This window comes from Hordeum vulgare, chromosome 7H, assembly GCF_904849725.1.
Source record: "Hordeum vulgare subsp. vulgare chromosome 7H, MorexV3_pseudomolecules_assembly, whole genome shotgun sequence".
Lineage (NCBI taxonomy): Eukaryota > Viridiplantae > Streptophyta > Magnoliopsida > Poales > Poaceae > Hordeum > Hordeum vulgare.
In genome coordinates this window covers 250,232,788-250,248,768 of record NC_058524.1, presented here as the reverse complement: position 1 = coordinate 250,248,768, position 15,981 = coordinate 250,232,788, and the positions used below count along the sequence as shown (strand labels likewise).

Below are 15,981 nucleotides of genomic sequence, written 5' to 3'. Positions count from 1 at the left end.
AATTGCATGTCGGATGCGAACATACCAGCACTAAAGCACCGGATCCCATCAAAACTCTGAAGTTAAGCGTGCTTGAGCGAGAGTAGTACTAGGATTGGTGACCTCTTGGGAAGTCCTCTTGTTGCATTCCCCTTTTTAAATATTTTTGCGCCACGTGACAAGGATGACGCGGAACGTGATCTATATGACCTCGTTTTCTTATTTTTGACGTTTACTAGTTTTCTTATTTTTGACGTTTGCGATATGTTTTAGCTTGCGTCTCATTGTTTACGTGTCTAGGGGCGGCGTCGTTGGGTGTCAAGCGCGGTGGGAAGAGTCATAGAGGTCGTGGCGGTGCTCGTGTTGTTGGGGTAGAGAGGGAGCGGTGAAATTCTTGTGTTAAACTCGTCTCCGTTGTCGAGGCAAATGTGGCAATGGACACGGGAGGGCAAGCATAAGGAAAAATGGATAGTTGCATGTCGGATGCGAACATACCAGCACTAAAGCACCGGATCCCATCAGAACTCCGAAGTTAAGCGTGTTTGGGCGAGAGTAGTACTAGGATGGGTGACCTCCTGGGAAGTCCTCGTGTTGCATTCCTCTTTTTAAATATTTTTCCGCCACGTGACAAGGATGACGCGGGAGCGTGATCTATATGACCTCGTTTTCTTATTTTTGACGTTTACTAGTTTTCTTATTTTTGACGTTTGCGATATGTTTTAGCTTGCGTCTCATTGTTGACGTGTCTAGGGGCGGCGTCGTTGGGTGTCAAGCGCGGTGGGAAAAGTCACAGAGGTCGTGGCGGTGCTCGTGTTGTCGGGGTAGAGAGGGAGCGGTGAAATTCTTGTGTTAAACTCGTCTCCGTTGTCGAGGCAAATGTGGCAATGGACACGGGAGGGGCAAGCATAAGGAACAAATAGATAGTTGCATGTCGGATGCGAACATACGAGCACTAAAGCACCGGATCCCATCCGAACTCCGAAGTTAAGCGTGCTTGGGCGAGAGTAGTACCAAGATCGGTGACCTCCTGGGAAGTCCTCGTGTTGCATTCCTCTTTTTAAATATTTTTGCGTCACGTGACAAGGATGACGCGGGAGCGTGATCTATATGACCTAGTTTTCTTATTTTTGACGTTTACTAGTTTTCTTATTTTTGACATTTGCGATATGTTTTAGCTTGCGTCTCATTGTTGACGTGTCTAGGGGCGGCGTCGTTGGGTGTCAAGCGCGGTGGGAAAAGTCACAGAGGTCGTGGCGGTGCTCGTGTTGTTGGGGTAGAGAGGGAGCGGTGAAATTCTTGTGTTAAACTCGTCTCCGTTGTCGAGGCAAACGTGGCAATGGACACGGGAGGGCAAGCATAAGGAAAAAATGGATAGTTGCATGTCTGATGCGATCATACCAGCACTAAAGCACCGGATCCCATCAGAACTCCGTAGTTAATAGTACTAGGATGGGTGACCTCCTGGGAAGTCCTCGTGTTGCATTCCCCTTTTTAAATATTTTTGCGCCACGTGACAAGGATGACGCGGGAGCGTGATCTATATGACCTCGTTTTCATATTTTTGACATTTACTAGTTTTCTTATTTTTGACGTTTGCGATATGTTTTAGCTTGCGTCTCATTGTTGACGTGTCTAGGGGCGGCATCGTTGGGTGTCAAGCGCGGTGGGAAAAGTCACAGAGGTCCTGGCGGTGCTCGCGTTGTCGGGGTAGAGAGGGAGCGGTGAAATTCTTGTGTTAAACTCGTCTCCGTTGTCGAGGCAAATGTGGCAATAGACACGGGAGGGGCAAGCATAAGGAACAAATGGATAGTTGCATGTGGGATGCGAACATACCAGCACTAAAGCACCGGATCCCATCAGAACTCCGAAGTTAAGCGTGCTTGAGCGAGAGTAGTACTAGGATGGGTGACCTCTTGGGAAGTCCTCTTGTTGAATTCCCCTTTTTAAATATTTTTGCGCCACGTGACAAGGATGACGCGGAACGTGATCTATATGACCTCGTTTTCTTATTTTTGACGTTTACTAGTTTTCTTATTTTTGACGTTTGCGATATGTTTTAGCTTGCGTCTCATTGTTGACGTGTCTAGGGGCGGCGTCGTTGGGTGTCAAGCGCGGTGGGAAGAGTCACAGAGGTCGTGGCGGTGCTCGTGTTGTCGGGATAGAGAGGGAGCGGTGAAATTCTTGTGTTAAACTCGTCTCCGTTGTCGAGGCAAATGTGGCAATGGACACGGGAGGGCAAGCATAAGGAAAAAATGGATAGTTGCATGTCGGATGCGAACATACGAGCACTAAAACATCGGATCCCATCAGAACTATGAAGTTAAGCGTGCTTGGGTGAGAGTAGTACTAGGATGGGTGACCTCCTGGGAAGTCCGCGTGTTGCATTCCCCTTTTTAAATATTTTTGCGCCACGTGACAAGGATGACGCGGGAGCGTGATCTATATGACCTCGTTTTCTTATTTTTGACGTTTACTAGTTTTCTTATTTTTGACGTTTGCGATATGTTTTAGCTTGCGTCTCATTGTTGACGTGTCTAGGGGCGGCGTCGTTGGGTGTCAAGCACGGTGGGAAAAGTCACAGAGGTCCTGGCGGTACTCGTGTTGTCGGGGTAGAGAGGGAGCGGTGAAATTCTTGTGTTAAACTCGTCTCCGTTGTCGAGGCAAATGTGGCAACGGACACGGGAGAGGCAAGCATAAGGAACAAATGGATAATTGCATGTCGGATGCGAACATACCAGCACTAAAGCACCGGATCCCATCAAAACTCTGAAGTTAAGCGTGCTTGAGCGAGAGTAGTACTAGGATTGGTGACCTCTTGGGAAGTCCTCTTGTTGCATTCCCCTTTTTAAATATTTTTGCGCCACGTGACAAGGATGACGCGGAACGTGATCTATATGACCTCGTTTTCTTATTTTTGACGTTTACTAGTTTTCTTATTTTTGACGTTTGCGATATGTTTTAGCTTGCGTCTCATTGTTGACGTGTCTAGGGGCGGCGTCGTTGGGTGTCAAGCGCGGTGGGAAGAGTCACAGAGGTCGTGGCGGTGCTCGTGTTGTCGGGGTAGAGAGGGAGCGTTGAAATTCTTGTGTTAAACTTGTCTCCGTTGTCGAGGCAAATGTGGCAATGGACACGGGAGGGCAAGCATCAGGAAAAAATGGATAGTTGCATGTCGGATGCGAACATACCAGCACTAAAGCACCGGATCCCATCAGAACACCGAAGTTAAGCGTGCTTGGGCGAGAGTAGTACCAGGATGGGTGACCTCTTGGGAAGTCCTCGTGTTGCATTCCTCTTTTTAAATATTTTTGTGTCACGTGACAAGGATGACGCGGGAGCGTGATCTATGTGACCTCGTTTTCTTATTTTTGACGTTTACTAGTTTTTTATTTTTGACATTTGCGATATGTTTAAGCTTGCGTCTCATTGTTGACGTGTCTAGGGGCGGCGTCGTTGGGTGTCAAGCGCGGTGGGAAAAGTCACACAGGTCGTGGCGGTGCTCGTGTTGTTGGGGTAGAGAGGGAGCGGTGAAATCCTTGTGTTAAACTCGTCTCCGTTGTCAAGGCAAATGTGGCAATGGACACGGGAGGGGCAAGCATAAGGAACAAATAGATAGTTGCAAGTGGGATGCGATCATACCAGCACTAAAGCACCGGATCCCATCAGAACCCCGAAGTTAAGTGTGCTTGGGCGAGAGTAGTACTAGGATGGGTAACCTCCTGGGAAGTCCTCGTGTTGCATTCCCCTTTTTAAATATTTTTGCGCCACGTGACAAGGATGACACGGGAGCGTGATCTATATGACCTCGTTTTCTTATTTTTGACGTTTACTAGTTTTCTTATTTTTTGACGTTTGTGATATGTTTTACCTTGCGTCTCATTGTTGACGTGTCTAGGGGCGGCGTCGTTGGGTGTCAAGCGTGGTGGGAAAAGTCACACAGGTCGTGGCGGTGCTCGTGTTGTCGGGGTAGAGAGGGAGCCGTTAAATTCTTGTGTTAAACTCGTCTCCGTTGTCGAGGCAAATGTGGCAATGTACACGGGAGGGGCAAGCATAAGGAACAAATAGATAGTTGAATGTCGGATGCAATCATACTAGCACTAAAGCATTGGATCCCATCACAACTCCGAAGTTAAGCGTGCTTGGGCGAGAGTAGTACTAGGATGGGTGACCTTCTCGGAAGTCCTCCTGTTGTATTCCCATTTTTAAATATTTTTGCGCCACGTGACAAGGATGACGCGGGACGTGATCTATATGACCTCGTTTTCTTATTTTTGATGCTTACTAGTTTTCTTATTGTTGACGTTCGTGATATGTTTTGGCTTGCGTCTCTTCGTTGACGTGTCTAGGGGCAGCGTCGTTGGGTGTCAAGCGCGGTGGGAAAAGTCACAGAGGTCGTGGCGGTGCTCGTGTTGTCGGGGTAGAGAGGCAGCCGTTAAATTCTTGTGTTAAACTCCTCTCCGTTGTCGAGGCAAATGTGGCAATGGACACGGGAGGGGCAAGCATAAGGAATAAATAGATAGTTGCATGTCGGATGCGAACATACCAGCACTAAAGCACCGGATCCCATCAGAACTCCGAAGTTAAGCGTGCTTGGGCGAGAGTAGTACTAGGATGGGTGACCTCCTGGGAAGTCCTCTTGTTGCATTCCCCAGTAGTACTAGGATGGGTGACCTCCTGGGAAGTCCTCTTGTTGCATTCCCCTCTCGTTGTTGACGTGTCTAGGGGCGGCGTCGTTGGGTGTCAAGCGCGGTGGGAAAAGTCACAGAGGTCGTGGCGGTGCTCGTGTTGTTGGGGTAGAGAGGGAGCGGTGAAATCCTTGTGTTAAACTCGTCTCCGTTGTCAAGGCAAATGTGGCAATGGACACGGGAGGGGCAAGCATAAGGAACAAATAGATAGTTGCAAGTGGGATGTGATCATACCAGCACTAAAGCACCGGATCCCATCAGAACCCCGAAGTTAAGCGTGCTTGGGCGAGAGTAGTACTAGGATGGGTGACCTCCTGGGAAGTCCTCGTGTTGCATTCCCCTTTTTAAATATTTTTGCGCCACGTGACAAGGATGACACGGGAGCGTGATCTATATGACCTCGTTTTCTTATTTTTGACGTTTACTAGTTTTCTTATTTTTGACGTTTGTGATATGTTTTACCTTGTGTCTCATTGTTGACGTGTCTAGGGGCGGCGTCGTTGGGTGTCAAGCGTGGTGGGAAAAGTCACACAGGTCGTGGCGGTGCTCGTGTTGTCGGGGTAGAGAGGGAGCCGTTAAATTCTTGTGTTAAACTCGTCTCCGTTGTCGAGGCAAATGTGGCAATGTACACGGGAGGGGCAAGCATAAGGAACAAATAGATAGTTGAATGTCGGATGCGATCATACTAGCACTAAAGCATTGGATCCCATCACAACTCCGAAGTTAAGCGTGCTTGGGCGAGAGTAGTACTAGGATGGGTGACCTTCTCGGAAGTCCTCCTGTTGTATTCCCATTTTTAAATATTTTTGCGCCACGTGACAAGGATGACGCGGGACGTGATCTATATGACCTCATTTTCTTATTTTTGATGCTTACTAGTTTTCTTATTGTTGACGTTCGTGATATGTTTTGGCTTGCGTCTCTTCGTTGACGTGTCTAGGGGCAGCGTCATTGGGTGTCAAGCGCGGTGGGAAAAGTCACAGAGGTCGTGGCGGTGCTCGTGTTGTCGGGGTAGAGAGGCAGCCGTTAAATTCTTGTGTTAAACTCCTCTCCGTTGTCGAGGCAAATGTGGCAATGGACACGGGAGGGGCAAGCATAAGGAATAAATAGATAGTTGCATGTCGGATGCGAACATAGCAGCACTGAAGCACCGGATCCCATCAGAACTCCGAAGTTAAGCGTGCTTGGGCGAGAGTAGTACTAGGATGGGTGACCTCCTGGGAAGTCCTCTTGTTGCATTCCCCTCTCGTTGTAGACGTGTCTAGGGGCGGCGTCGTTGGGTGTCAAGCGCGGTGGGAAAAGTAAAGCACCGGATCCCATCAGAACTCCGAAGTTAAGCGTGCTTGGGCGAGAGTAGTACTAGGATGGGTAACCTCTTGGGAATTCCTCGTGTTGCATTCCCTTTTTAAAAAAATTTGCGCCACGTGAGAAGGATGACGCGGGAGCGTGATCTATATGACCTCGTTTTTTTAGTTTTAACGTTTACTAGTTTTTTTATTTTTGACGTTCGTGATATGTTTTAGCTTGCGTCTCATTGTTGATGTGTCTAGGGGCGGCGTCGTCTATATGACCTCGTTTTTTTAGTTTTAACGTTTACTAGTTTTTTTATTTTTGACGTTCATGATATGTTTTAGCTTGCGTCTCATTGTTGATGTGTCTAGGGGCGGCGTCGTTGGGTGTCAAGCGCGGTGGGAAAAGTCACAGAGGTCCTGGCGGTGCTCGTGTTGTCGGGGTAGAGAGGGAGCGGTGAAATTCTTGTGTTAAACTCGTCTCCGTTGTCGAGGCAAATGTGGCAATGGACACGGGAGGGCAAGCATAAGGAAAAAATGGATAGTTGCATGTCGGATGCGATCATACGAGCAGTAAAGCACCGGATCCCATTAGAACTCCGAAGTTAAGCGTGCTTGGGCGAGAGTAGTACTAGGATGGGTGACCTCTTGGGAAGTGACCTTGACGTTCGTGATATGTTTTAGCTTGCGTCTCATTGTTGATGTGTCTAGGGGCGGCCCCCTTTTTAAAAAAAATTGCGCCACGTGAGAAGGATGACGCGGGAGCGTGATCTATATGACCTCGTTTTTTTATTTTTAACGTTTACTAGTTTTCTTATTTTTGACGTTCGTGATATGTTTTAGCTTGCGTCTCATTGTTGATGTGTCTAGGGGCGGCGTCGTTGGGTGTCAAGCGCGGTGGGAAAAGTCACAGAGGTCCTGGCGGTGCTCGTGTTGTCGGGGTAGAGAGGGAGCGGTGAAATTCTTGTGTTAAACTCGTCTCCGTTGTCGAGGCAAATGTGGCAATGGACACGGGAGGGCAAGCATAAGGAAAAAATGGATAGTTGCATGTCGGATGCGATCATACCAGCAGTAAAGCACCGGATCCCATTAGAACTTCGAAGTTAAGCGTGCTTGGGCGAGAGTAGTACTAGGATGGGTAACCTCTTGGGAATTCCTCGTGTTGCATTCCCTTGTTAAAAAAATTTGCGCCACGTGAGAAGGATGACGCGGGAGCGTGATCTATATGACCTCGTTTTTTTAGTTTTAACGTTTACTAGTTTTTTTATTTTTGACGTTCGTGATATGTTTTAGCTTGCGTCTCATTGTTGATGTGTCTAGGGGCGGCGTCGTTGGGTGTCAAGCGCGGTGGGAAAAGTCACAGAGGTCCTGGCGGTGCTCGTGTTGTCGGGGTAGAGAGGGAGCGGTGAAATTCTTGTGTTAAACTCGTCTCCGTTGTCGAGGCAAATGTGGCAATGGACACGGGAGGGCAAGCATAAGGAAAAAATGGATAGTTGCATGTCGGATGCGATCATACCAGCAGTAAAGCACCGGATCCCATTAGAACTCCGAAGTTAAGCGTGCTTGGGCGAGAGTAGTACTAGGATGGGTGACCTCTTGGGAAGTGACCTTGACGTTCGTGATATGTTTTAGCTTGCGTCTCATTGTTGATGTGTCTAGGGGCGGCCCCTTTTTAAAAAAAATTGCGCCACGTGAGAAGGATGACGCGGGAGCGTGATCTATATGACCTCGTTTTTTTATTTTTAACGTTTACTAGTTTTCTTATTTTTGACGTTCGTGATATGTTTTAGCTTGCGTCTCATTGTTGATGTGTCTAGGGGCGGCGTCGTTGGGTGTCAAGCGCGCTGGGAAAAGTCACAGAGGTCCTCGCGGTGCTCGTGTTGTCGGGGTAGAGAGGGAGCGGTGAAATTCTTGTGTTAAACTCGTCTCCGTTGTCGAGGCAAATGTGGCAATGGACACGGGAGGGCAAGCATAAGGAAAAAATGGATAGTTGCATGTCGGATACGATCATACCAGCAGTAAAGCACCGGATCCCATTAGAACTCTAAAGTTAAGCGTACTTGGGCGAGAGTAGTATTAGGATGGGTGACCTCTTGGGAAGTCCTCGTGTTGCATTCCCCTTTTTAAATATTTTTGCGCCACGTGACAAGGATGACTCGGGAGCGTGATCTATATGACCTCGTTTTTTTATTTTTAACGTTTACTAGTTTTCTTATTTTTGACGTTCGTGATATGTTTTAGCTTGCGTCTCATTGTTGATGTGTCTAGGGGCGGCCCCTTTTTAAAAAAATTTGCGCCACGTGAGAAGGATGACGCGGGAGCGTGATCTATATGACCTCGTTTTTTTATTTTTAACGTTTACTAGTTTTCTTATTTTTGACGTTCGTGATATGTTTTAGCTTGCGTCTCATTGTTGATGTGTCTAGGGGCGGCGTCGTTGGGTGTCAAGCGCGGTGGGAAAAGTCACAGAGGTCCTGGCGGTGCTCGTGTTGTCGGGGTAGAGAGGGAGCGGTGAAATTCTTGTGTTAAACTCGTCTCCGTTGTCGAGGCAAATGTGGCAATGGACACGGGAGGGCAAGCATAAGGAAAAAATGGATAGTTGCATGTCGGATGCGATCATACCAGCAGTAAAGCACCGGATCCCATTAGAACTCCGAAGTTAAGCGTGCTTGGGCGAGAGTAGTACTAGGATGGGTGACCTCTTGGGAAGTGACCTTGACGTTCGTGATATGTTTTAGCTTGCGTCTCATTGTTGATGTGTCTAGGGGCGGCCCCTTTTTAAAAAAATTTGCGCCACGTGAGAAGGATGACGCGGGAGCGTGATCTATATGACCTTGTATTTTTATTTTTAACGTTTACTAGTTTTCTTATTTTTGACGTTCGTGATATGTTTTAGCTTGCGTCTCATTGTTGATGTGTCTAGGGGCGGCGTCGTTGGGTGTCAAGCGCGGTGGGAAAAGTCACAGAGGTCCTGGCGGTGCTCGTGTTGTCGGGGTAGAGAGGGAGCGGTGAAATTCTTGTGTGAAACTCGTCTCCGTTGTCGAGGCAAATGTGGCAATGGACACGGGAGGGCAAGCATAAGGAAAAAATGGATAGTTGCATGTCGGATGCGATCATACCAGCAGTAAAGCATCGGATCCCATCAGAACTCCGAAGTTAAGCGTGCTTGGGCGAGAGTAGTACTAGGATGGGTGACCTCTTGGGAAGTCCTCGTGTTGCATTCCCCTTTTTAAATATTTTTGCGCCACGTGACAAGGATGACTCGGGAGCGTGATCTATATGACCTCCTTTTTTATTTTTAACGTTTACTAGTTTTCTTATTTTTGACGTTCGTGATATGTTTTAGCTTGCGTCTCATTGTTGATGTGTCTAGGGGCGGCGTCGTTGGGTGTCAAGCGCGGTGGGAAAAGTCACAGAGGTCCTGGCGGTGCTCGTGTTGTCGGGGTAGAGAGGGCGCGGTGAAATTCTTGTGTTAAACTCGTCTCCGTTGTCGAGGCAAATGTGGCAATTGACACAGGAGGGGCAAGCATAAGGAACAAATAGATAGTAGAATGTCGGATGCGAACATACCAGCACTAAAGCACCAGATCCCATCAAAACTCGAAAGTTAAGCGTGCTTGGGCGAGAGTAGTACTAGGATGGGTGACCTCCTGGGAAGTCCTCTGGTTGCATTCCCCTTTTTAAATATTTTTTGCGCCACGTGACAAGAATGACGCGGGAGCGTGATCTATATGACCTCGTTTTCTTATTTTTGACGTTTACTAGTTTTCTTATTTTTGACGTTTGAGATATGTTTTAGCTTGCGTCTCATTGTTGACGTGTCTAGGGGCGGCGTCGTTGGGTGTCAAGCGCGGTGGGAAAAGTCACACAGGTCGTGGTGGTGCTCGTGTTGTCGGGGTAGAGAGGGAGCGGTGAAATTCTTGTGTTAAACTCGTCTCCGTTGTCGAGGCAAATGTGGCAATGGACACGGGAGGGCAAGCATAAGGAAAAAATGGATAGTTGCTTGTCGGATGCGATCATACCAGCACTAAAGCACCGGATCCCATCAAAACTCCAAAGTTAAGCGTGCTTGGGCGAGAGTAGTACTAGGATGGGTGACCTCTTGGGAATTCCTTGTGTTGCATTCCCCTTTTTAAATATTTTTGCACCACGTGACAAGGATGACGTGGGATGGTGATCTATATGACCTCGTTTTCTTATTTTTTACGTTTACTAGTTTTCTTATTTTTGACGTTTGTGATATGTTTTAGCTTGCGTCTCATTGTTGATGTGTCTAGGGGCGGTGTCGTTGGGTGTCAAGCGCGGTGGGAAAAGTCACAGAGGTCGTGGCGGTGCTAGTGTTGTCGGGGTAGAGAGGGAGCGGTGAAATTCTTGTGTTAAACTCGTCTCCGTTGTCGAGGCAAATGTGGCAATGGACACGGGAGGGGCAAGCATAAGGAACAAATAGATAGTTGCATGTCGGATGTGATCGTACCAGCACTAAAGCACCGGATCCCATCAGAACTCCGAAGTTAAGCGTGCTTGGGCGAGAGTAGTACTAGGATGGGTGACCTCCTAGGAAGTCCTCTTGTTGCATTCCCCTTTTTAAATATTTTTGCGCCACGTGACAAGGATGACGCGGGAGCGTGATATATATGACCTCGTTTTCTTATTTTTGACGTTTACTAGTTTTCTTATTTTTGAAGTTTGTGATATGTTTTAGCTTGTGTCTCATTGTTGATGTGTCTAGGGGCGGTGTCGTTGGGTGTCAAGCGCGGTGGGAAAAGTCACAGATGTCGTGGCGGTGCTCGTGTTGTCGGGGTAGAGAGGGAGCGGTGAAATTCTTGTGTTAAACTCGTCTCCGTTGTCGAGGCAAATGTGGCAATGGACACGGGATGGGACAGGATAAGGAACAAATAGATAGTTGAATATCGGATGTGATCATACCAGCACTAAAGCACCGGATCCCATCAGAACTCCGAAGTTAAGCGTGCTTGGGCGAGAGTAGTACTAGGATGGGTGACATCCTGGGAAATCCTCGTGTTGCATTCCCCTTTTTAAATATTTTTGCACCACGTGACAAGGATGACGCGGGAGCGTGATCTATATGACCTCGTTTTCTTATTTTTTACGTTTACTAGTTTTCTTATTTTTGACGTTTGTGTTATGTTTTAGCTTGCGTCTCATTGTTGACGTGTCTAGGGGCGGCGTCGTTGGGTGTCAAGCGCGGTGGGAAAAGTCACAGAGGTCGTGGCGGTGCTCGTGTTGTCGGGGTAGAGAGGGAGCCGTAAAATTCTTGTGTTAAACTCGTCTCCGTTGTCGAGGCAAATGTGGCAATGGACACGGGAGGGGCAAGCATAAGGAACAAATAGATAGTTGAATGTCGGATGCGAACATACCAGCACTAAAGCACCGGATCCCATCAGAACTCCGAAGTTAAGCGTGCTTGGGGGAGAGTAGTACTAGGTTGGTGACCTCCTGGGAATACCTCTTGTTGCATTCCCCTTTTTAAATATTTTTGCGCCACGTGACAAGGATGACGCGGGAGCGTGATCTATATGACCTCGTTTTCTTATTTTTTACGTTTACTAGTTTTCTTATTTTTGACGTTTGCGATATGTTTTAGCTTGCGTCTCATTGTTGACGTGTCTAGGGGCGGCGTCGTTGGGTGTCAAGCTCGGTGGGAAAAGTCACAGAGGTCGTGGCGGTGCTCGTGTTGTCGGGGTAGAGAGGGAGCGGTGAAATTCTTGTGTTAAACTCGTCTCCGTTGTCGAGGCAAATGTGGCAATGGACACGGGAGGGCAAGCACAAGGAAAAAATGGATAGTTGCATGTCGGATGCGATCATACCAGCACTAAAGCACCGGATCCCATCAAAACTCCGAAGTTAAGCGTGCTTGGGCGAGAGTAGTACTAGGATGGGTGACCTCCTCGGAAGTCCTCGTGTTGCATGCCCCTTTTTAAATATTTTTGCGCCACGTGACAAGGATGACGCGGGAGCGTGATCTATATGACGTCGTTTTCTTATTTTTGACGTTTACTAGTTTTCTTAATTTTGACGTTTGTGATATGTTTTAGCATGCGTCTCATTGTTGATGTGTCTAGGGGCGGTGTCGTTGGGTGTTAAGCGCGGTGGGAAAACTCACAGAGGTCGTGGCGGTGCTCGTGTTGTCGGGGTAGAGAGGGAGCGGTGAAATTCTTGTGTTAAACTCGTCTCCGTTGTCGAGGAAAATGTGGCAATGGACACGGGAGGGGCAAGCATAAGGAACAAATAGATAATTGCATGTCGGATGCGATCATACCAGCACTAAAGCACCGGATCCCATCAGAACTCCGAAGTTAAGCGGGCTTGGGTGAGAGTAGTACATGGATGGGTGACCTCCTGGGAAGTCCTCGTGTTGCATGCCCCTTTTTAAATATTTTTGCGCCACGTGACAAGGATGACGCGGGAGCGTGATATATATGACCTCGTTTTCTTATTTTTGACGTTTACTAGTTTTCTTATTTGTGAAGTTTGTGATATGTTTTAGCTTGCGTCTCATTGTTGACGTGTCTAGGGGCGGCGTCGTTGGGTGTCAAGCGCGGTGGGAAAAGTCACACAGGTCGTGGCGGTCCTCGTGTTGTCGGGGTAGAAAGGGAGCGGTGAAATTCTTGTGTTAAACTCGTCTCCCTTGTCGTGGAAAATGTGGCAATGGACACGAGAGGGGAAAGCATAAGGAACAAATAGATAGTTGAATGTCGGATGCGATCATACTAGCACTAAAGCACCGGATCCCATCAGAACTCCGAAGTTAAGCGTGCTTGGGCAAGAGTAGTACTAGGTTGGGTGACCTCCTGGGAAGTCCTCGTGTTGCATTCCCCTGTTTAAATATTTTTGCGCCACATGACAAGGATGACGCGGGAGCGTGATCTATATGACCTCGTTTTCTTATTTTTGACGTTTACTAGTTTTCTTATTTTTAACGTTTGTGATATGTTTTAGCTTGCGTCTCGTTGTTGACGTGTCTAGGGGCGGCGTCGTTGGGTGTCAAGCGCGGTGGGAAAAGTCACATAGGTTGTGGCGATGCTCGTGTTGTCGGGGTAGAGAGGGAGCGTGAACTTCTTGTGTTAAACTCGTCTCCGTTGTCGAGGCAAATGTGGCAATGGACACGGGAGGGCAAGCATAAGGAACAAATGGATAGTTGCATGTCGGATGCGATCATACCAGCACTAAAGCACCGGATCCCATCACAACTCCGAAGTCAAGCGTGCTTGGGCTATAGTAGTACTAGGATGGGTGACCTTCTCGGAAGTCCTCGTGTTGCATTCCCATTTTTAAATATTTTTGCGCCACGTGACAAGGATGACGCGGGAGCGTGATCTATATGACCTCGTTTTCTTATTTTTGACGTTTACTAGTTTTCTTATTTTTGACGTTTGTGATATGTTTTAGCTTGCGTCTCATTGTTGACATGTCTAGGGGTGGCGTTGTTGGGTGTCAAGCACGGTGTGAAAAGTCACACAGGTCATGGCGGTGCTCGTGTTGTCGGGGTAGAGAGGGAGCCGTTAAATTCTTGTGTTAAACTCGTCTCCGTTGTCGAGGCAAATGTGGCAATGGACACGGGAGGGGCAAGCATAAGGAACAAATAGATAGTTGCATGTCGGATGCGAACATACCAGCACTAAAGCACCGGATCCCATCAGAACTTCGAAGGTAAGCGGGCTTGGGCGAGAGTAGTACTAGGATGGGTGACCTCCTCGGAAGTTCTCGTGTTGCATTCCCCTTTTTAAATATGTTTGCGCCACGTGACAAGGATGACGCAGGAGCGTGATCTATATGACCTCGTTTTCTTATTTTTCACGTTTACTAGTTTTCTTATTTTTGACGTTTGTGATATGTTTTAGCTTGCGCCTCGTTGATGTGTCTAGGGGCGGCGTCGTTGGGTGTCAAGCGCGGTGGTAAAAGTCACATAGGTCGTGGCGATGCTCGTGTTGTCGGGGTAGAGAGGGAGCGGTGAACTTCTTGTGTTAAACTCGTCTTCGTTGTCGAGGCAAAAGTGGCAATGGACACGGGAGGGCACGTATAAGGAACAAATGGATTGTTGCATGTCGGATGCGATCATACCAGCACTAAAGCACCGGATCCCATCAGAACTCCGAAGTCAAGCGTGCTTGGGTGATAGTAGTAGTAGGATGGGTGACCTCCTGGGAAGTCCTCGTGTTACATTCCCCTTTTCCCTTTTTAAATATTTTTGCGCCACGTGACAAGGATGACGCGGGTGGGTGATCTATATGACCTCGTTTTCTTATTTTTGACGTTTACTAGTTTTCTTATTGATGGGGTCATAGTCCTAGGGTAGGGTCATAGGCCTGCCGTACAGGTCCTACCCAAGGACTACCCCACACAAAGGACAAGACCCTAAGTCTACCCCGACTGAATTAGGGAATCCCCATTATCTAGTCGGGGACAGTTCCTATATCATCCAGTCAGATACTAGCATTCGGAGAATACCAAGCTAACCGACTGGATACACTCGGTACATCGTAACCTCCCTCGAGGGAAACGGTCGTACGTTTCCGGGTGCATTTATTAGCATTTAGAGCATACGTTACCTGTAACGTATGCATTCAATCCCCACTACTCCGCCCTTATACCGGAACCGTTGTGGAGGGCAGCGCACTCTATATAAGCCGCCCTCCCCCACTGGTAGAAGGGTTAGCAAATCATTGTATTCCATATTACACTCGGTAACAAGCTCCAAGAGCACTGAGACGTAGGGCTGTTACCTCCATCGCAGAGGGGCCTGAGCTCATACAACCTCGCCGTAGCTAGGACTCTGCCCATCTCATTCGTACCCTACACATCTACTGTCAGGCTTATACCCACGACAGTTGGCGCCCACCGTGGGGCAGGCGTCTAAGCGACTTCCGGCGAGTTTGCGACTACTTCCTTTCGTCATGTCGTCCGGTGGAGATTCGAGCATGGGTCACCAGATCTTCTTCGGCGCTCTCTCCTTCACCGTCGATGATTCGGCGTGGCTTCGGGACGCACCTCTCGACGTCGAGGCGCTACCCCGTCGCGGGGCCATGCACTTCCGTGCTGGCGCCCGCGGCGTTCTTCTTCTCCAACAATCAGCTCCGTTGTCGACCTGCACCTGCATCATGCGCCGCAACAAGCGGTCCCTCCGTCCGCGTCTCCTACGTTGGGTGCAGCATGCCCGAGCGCGTCAGATCGCGTCTTCTCAAGTGGCAGTTCTGGAGTCTGTTGTGGTTCCCCCACGTTCCCTGCACTCGGGCTCAGTTCTGACTGAGTTTCCTTCCGAGTACGCGGGCCGCGGGCCTGCAGCAGAAGTTCACATGGCCAACACCCATGAAGATCCCCGCCAAGCTGGTCGAAGCGAGCGCGAGGTCGACGAAGCATCCGGTGCGCACCGTCCACCTCGCCGTTCTGCCAGTCGACACACTCGGCGGAGCAACGTAGAGTTGTTCCGCACGCCCCTCCTCAACTTGGCTGCTGCTGCCAAGATAGCCGATTCCCTCCAGCCAACTGATTCAGAGGCTTGTAGAGGGATCGAGCAGATCCGATCCGTGTTGCACACGGCGCAGCAGCAGAATTCGGCAGTCTCCCAGTCGCACAACCGGATCTACAATAGTTCCGTCCACGCCAACATGCATCGGTCGGTTCACAGCCCTGGATCCCATCAGCGCCACAGGGGAGGCAGCCGTTCTTTGATTCATGAAGATCGTCGCCGCTCACGCACCCCTCCGCGGGGTGGTCCCTATGGGTCCCGACATCATGATGATCGGCGTTCAGTCGGCGACACTCACGACCCAAGACCCAACGCAAGAGGACGTATCTGTTGGAATTATGCCCTAGAGGCAATAATAAATATAGTTATTATTATAATTCCTGTATCAAGATAATCGTTTATTATCCATGCTATAATTGTATTGAATGAAGACTCATTTACATGTGTGGATACATAGACAAAACACCGTCCCTAGCAAGCCTCTAGTTGGCTAGCCAGTTGATCAAAGATAGTCAGTGTCTTCTGATTATGAACAAGGTGTTGT

General features: G+C 48.6%; 27 non-coding genes and 4 pseudogenes across 27 annotated transcripts; all 31 read left to right on the top strand.

Annotated features, from left to right (window-relative positions):
- Nucleotides 1-11: 11 nt before the first annotated feature.
- LOC123414175 lies at nucleotides 12-130 on the top strand. Its single transcript, XR_006614247.1, has one exon. It is a non-coding gene; the product is annotated as a 5S ribosomal RNA (ribosomal RNA).
- A 330-nt stretch (nucleotides 131-460) lies between these two features.
- LOC123414949 lies at nucleotides 461-579 on the top strand. The gene has a single exon (XR_006614859.1). It is a non-coding gene; the product is annotated as a 5S ribosomal RNA (ribosomal RNA).
- A 333-nt stretch (nucleotides 580-912) lies between these two features.
- Nucleotides 913-1,031, top strand: LOC123413694. The gene has a single exon (XR_006613815.1). It is a non-coding gene; the product is annotated as a 5S ribosomal RNA (ribosomal RNA).
- Nucleotides 1,032-1,798: 767 nt separating this feature from the next.
- LOC123413934 lies at nucleotides 1,799-1,917 on the top strand. Its single transcript, XR_006614037.1, has one exon. It is a non-coding gene; the product is annotated as a 5S ribosomal RNA (ribosomal RNA).
- A 331-nt stretch (nucleotides 1,918-2,248) lies between these two features.
- Nucleotides 2,249-2,367, top strand: LOC123414109. Its single transcript, XR_006614189.1, has one exon. It is a non-coding gene; the product is annotated as a 5S ribosomal RNA (ribosomal RNA).
- A 333-nt stretch (nucleotides 2,368-2,700) lies between these two features.
- LOC123414174 lies at nucleotides 2,701-2,819 on the top strand. Its single transcript, XR_006614246.1, has one exon. It is a non-coding gene; the product is annotated as a 5S ribosomal RNA (ribosomal RNA).
- A 331-nt stretch (nucleotides 2,820-3,150) lies between these two features.
- Nucleotides 3,151-3,269, top strand: LOC123414668. Its single transcript, XR_006614597.1, has one exon. It is a non-coding gene; the product is annotated as a 5S ribosomal RNA (ribosomal RNA).
- A 332-nt stretch (nucleotides 3,270-3,601) lies between these two features.
- Nucleotides 3,602-3,720, top strand: LOC123414346. Its single transcript, XR_006614338.1, has one exon. It is a non-coding gene; the product is annotated as a 5S ribosomal RNA (ribosomal RNA).
- Nucleotides 3,721-4,054: 334 nt separating this feature from the next.
- Nucleotides 4,055-4,173, top strand: LOC123414200. Its single transcript, XR_006614268.1, has one exon. It is a non-coding gene; the product is annotated as a 5S ribosomal RNA (ribosomal RNA).
- A 332-nt stretch (nucleotides 4,174-4,505) lies between these two features.
- On the top strand, nucleotides 4,506-4,624 carry LOC123414591. The gene has a single exon (XR_006614522.1). It is a non-coding gene; the product is annotated as a 5S ribosomal RNA (ribosomal RNA).
- Nucleotides 4,625-4,881: 257 nt separating this feature from the next.
- On the top strand, nucleotides 4,882-5,000 carry LOC123413727. The gene has a single exon (XR_006613845.1). It is a non-coding gene; the product is annotated as a 5S ribosomal RNA (ribosomal RNA).
- A 333-nt stretch (nucleotides 5,001-5,333) lies between these two features.
- Nucleotides 5,334-5,452, top strand: LOC123414199. Its single transcript, XR_006614267.1, has one exon. It is a non-coding gene; the product is annotated as a 5S ribosomal RNA (ribosomal RNA).
- Nucleotides 5,453-5,784: 332 nt separating this feature from the next.
- LOC123414906 lies at nucleotides 5,785-5,903 on the top strand. Its single transcript, XR_006614819.1, has one exon. It is a non-coding gene; the product is annotated as a 5S ribosomal RNA (ribosomal RNA).
- A 34-nt stretch (nucleotides 5,904-5,937) lies between these two features.
- Nucleotides 5,938-6,062, top strand: LOC123414260 (annotated as a pseudogene).
- Nucleotides 6,063-6,504: 442 nt separating this feature from the next.
- LOC123414246 lies at nucleotides 6,505-6,627 on the top strand (annotated as a pseudogene).
- Nucleotides 6,628-7,002: 375 nt separating this feature from the next.
- Nucleotides 7,003-7,121, top strand: LOC123414745. Its single transcript, XR_006614668.1, has one exon. It is a non-coding gene; the product is annotated as a 5S ribosomal RNA (ribosomal RNA).
- Nucleotides 7,122-7,452: 331 nt separating this feature from the next.
- On the top strand, nucleotides 7,453-7,575 carry LOC123414228 (annotated as a pseudogene).
- A 374-nt stretch (nucleotides 7,576-7,949) lies between these two features.
- LOC123414064 lies at nucleotides 7,950-8,068 on the top strand. Its single transcript, XR_006614151.1, has one exon. It is a non-coding gene; the product is annotated as a 5S ribosomal RNA (ribosomal RNA).
- A 490-nt stretch (nucleotides 8,069-8,558) lies between these two features.
- On the top strand, nucleotides 8,559-8,681 carry LOC123414227 (annotated as a pseudogene).
- Nucleotides 8,682-9,055: 374 nt separating this feature from the next.
- LOC123414279 lies at nucleotides 9,056-9,174 on the top strand. The gene has a single exon (XR_006614281.1). It is a non-coding gene; the product is annotated as a 5S ribosomal RNA (ribosomal RNA).
- A 332-nt stretch (nucleotides 9,175-9,506) lies between these two features.
- On the top strand, nucleotides 9,507-9,625 carry LOC123414083. The gene has a single exon (XR_006614166.1). It is a non-coding gene; the product is annotated as a 5S ribosomal RNA (ribosomal RNA).
- A 333-nt stretch (nucleotides 9,626-9,958) lies between these two features.
- On the top strand, nucleotides 9,959-10,077 carry LOC123414682. Its single transcript, XR_006614610.1, has one exon. It is a non-coding gene; the product is annotated as a 5S ribosomal RNA (ribosomal RNA).
- Nucleotides 10,078-10,410: 333 nt separating this feature from the next.
- On the top strand, nucleotides 10,411-10,529 carry LOC123414800. The gene has a single exon (XR_006614720.1). It is a non-coding gene; the product is annotated as a 5S ribosomal RNA (ribosomal RNA).
- A 333-nt stretch (nucleotides 10,530-10,862) lies between these two features.
- LOC123414406 lies at nucleotides 10,863-10,981 on the top strand. Its single transcript, XR_006614377.1, has one exon. It is a non-coding gene; the product is annotated as a 5S ribosomal RNA (ribosomal RNA).
- Nucleotides 10,982-11,314: 333 nt separating this feature from the next.
- LOC123414994 lies at nucleotides 11,315-11,432 on the top strand. Its single transcript, XR_006614901.1, has one exon. It is a non-coding gene; the product is annotated as a 5S ribosomal RNA (ribosomal RNA).
- Nucleotides 11,433-11,764: 332 nt separating this feature from the next.
- Nucleotides 11,765-11,883, top strand: LOC123414658. Its single transcript, XR_006614587.1, has one exon. It is a non-coding gene; the product is annotated as a 5S ribosomal RNA (ribosomal RNA).
- A 333-nt stretch (nucleotides 11,884-12,216) lies between these two features.
- LOC123414876 lies at nucleotides 12,217-12,335 on the top strand. Its single transcript, XR_006614792.1, has one exon. It is a non-coding gene; the product is annotated as a 5S ribosomal RNA (ribosomal RNA).
- A 333-nt stretch (nucleotides 12,336-12,668) lies between these two features.
- LOC123414058 lies at nucleotides 12,669-12,787 on the top strand. Its single transcript, XR_006614145.1, has one exon. It is a non-coding gene; the product is annotated as a 5S ribosomal RNA (ribosomal RNA).
- A 331-nt stretch (nucleotides 12,788-13,118) lies between these two features.
- On the top strand, nucleotides 13,119-13,237 carry LOC123414079. The gene has a single exon (XR_006614162.1). It is a non-coding gene; the product is annotated as a 5S ribosomal RNA (ribosomal RNA).
- Nucleotides 13,238-13,570: 333 nt separating this feature from the next.
- On the top strand, nucleotides 13,571-13,689 carry LOC123413713. The gene has a single exon (XR_006613832.1). It is a non-coding gene; the product is annotated as a 5S ribosomal RNA (ribosomal RNA).
- Nucleotides 13,690-14,018: 329 nt separating this feature from the next.
- LOC123413810 lies at nucleotides 14,019-14,137 on the top strand. Its single transcript, XR_006613924.1, has one exon. It is a non-coding gene; the product is annotated as a 5S ribosomal RNA (ribosomal RNA).
- The last annotated feature ends 1,844 nt before the right edge of the window (nucleotides 14,138-15,981 follow it).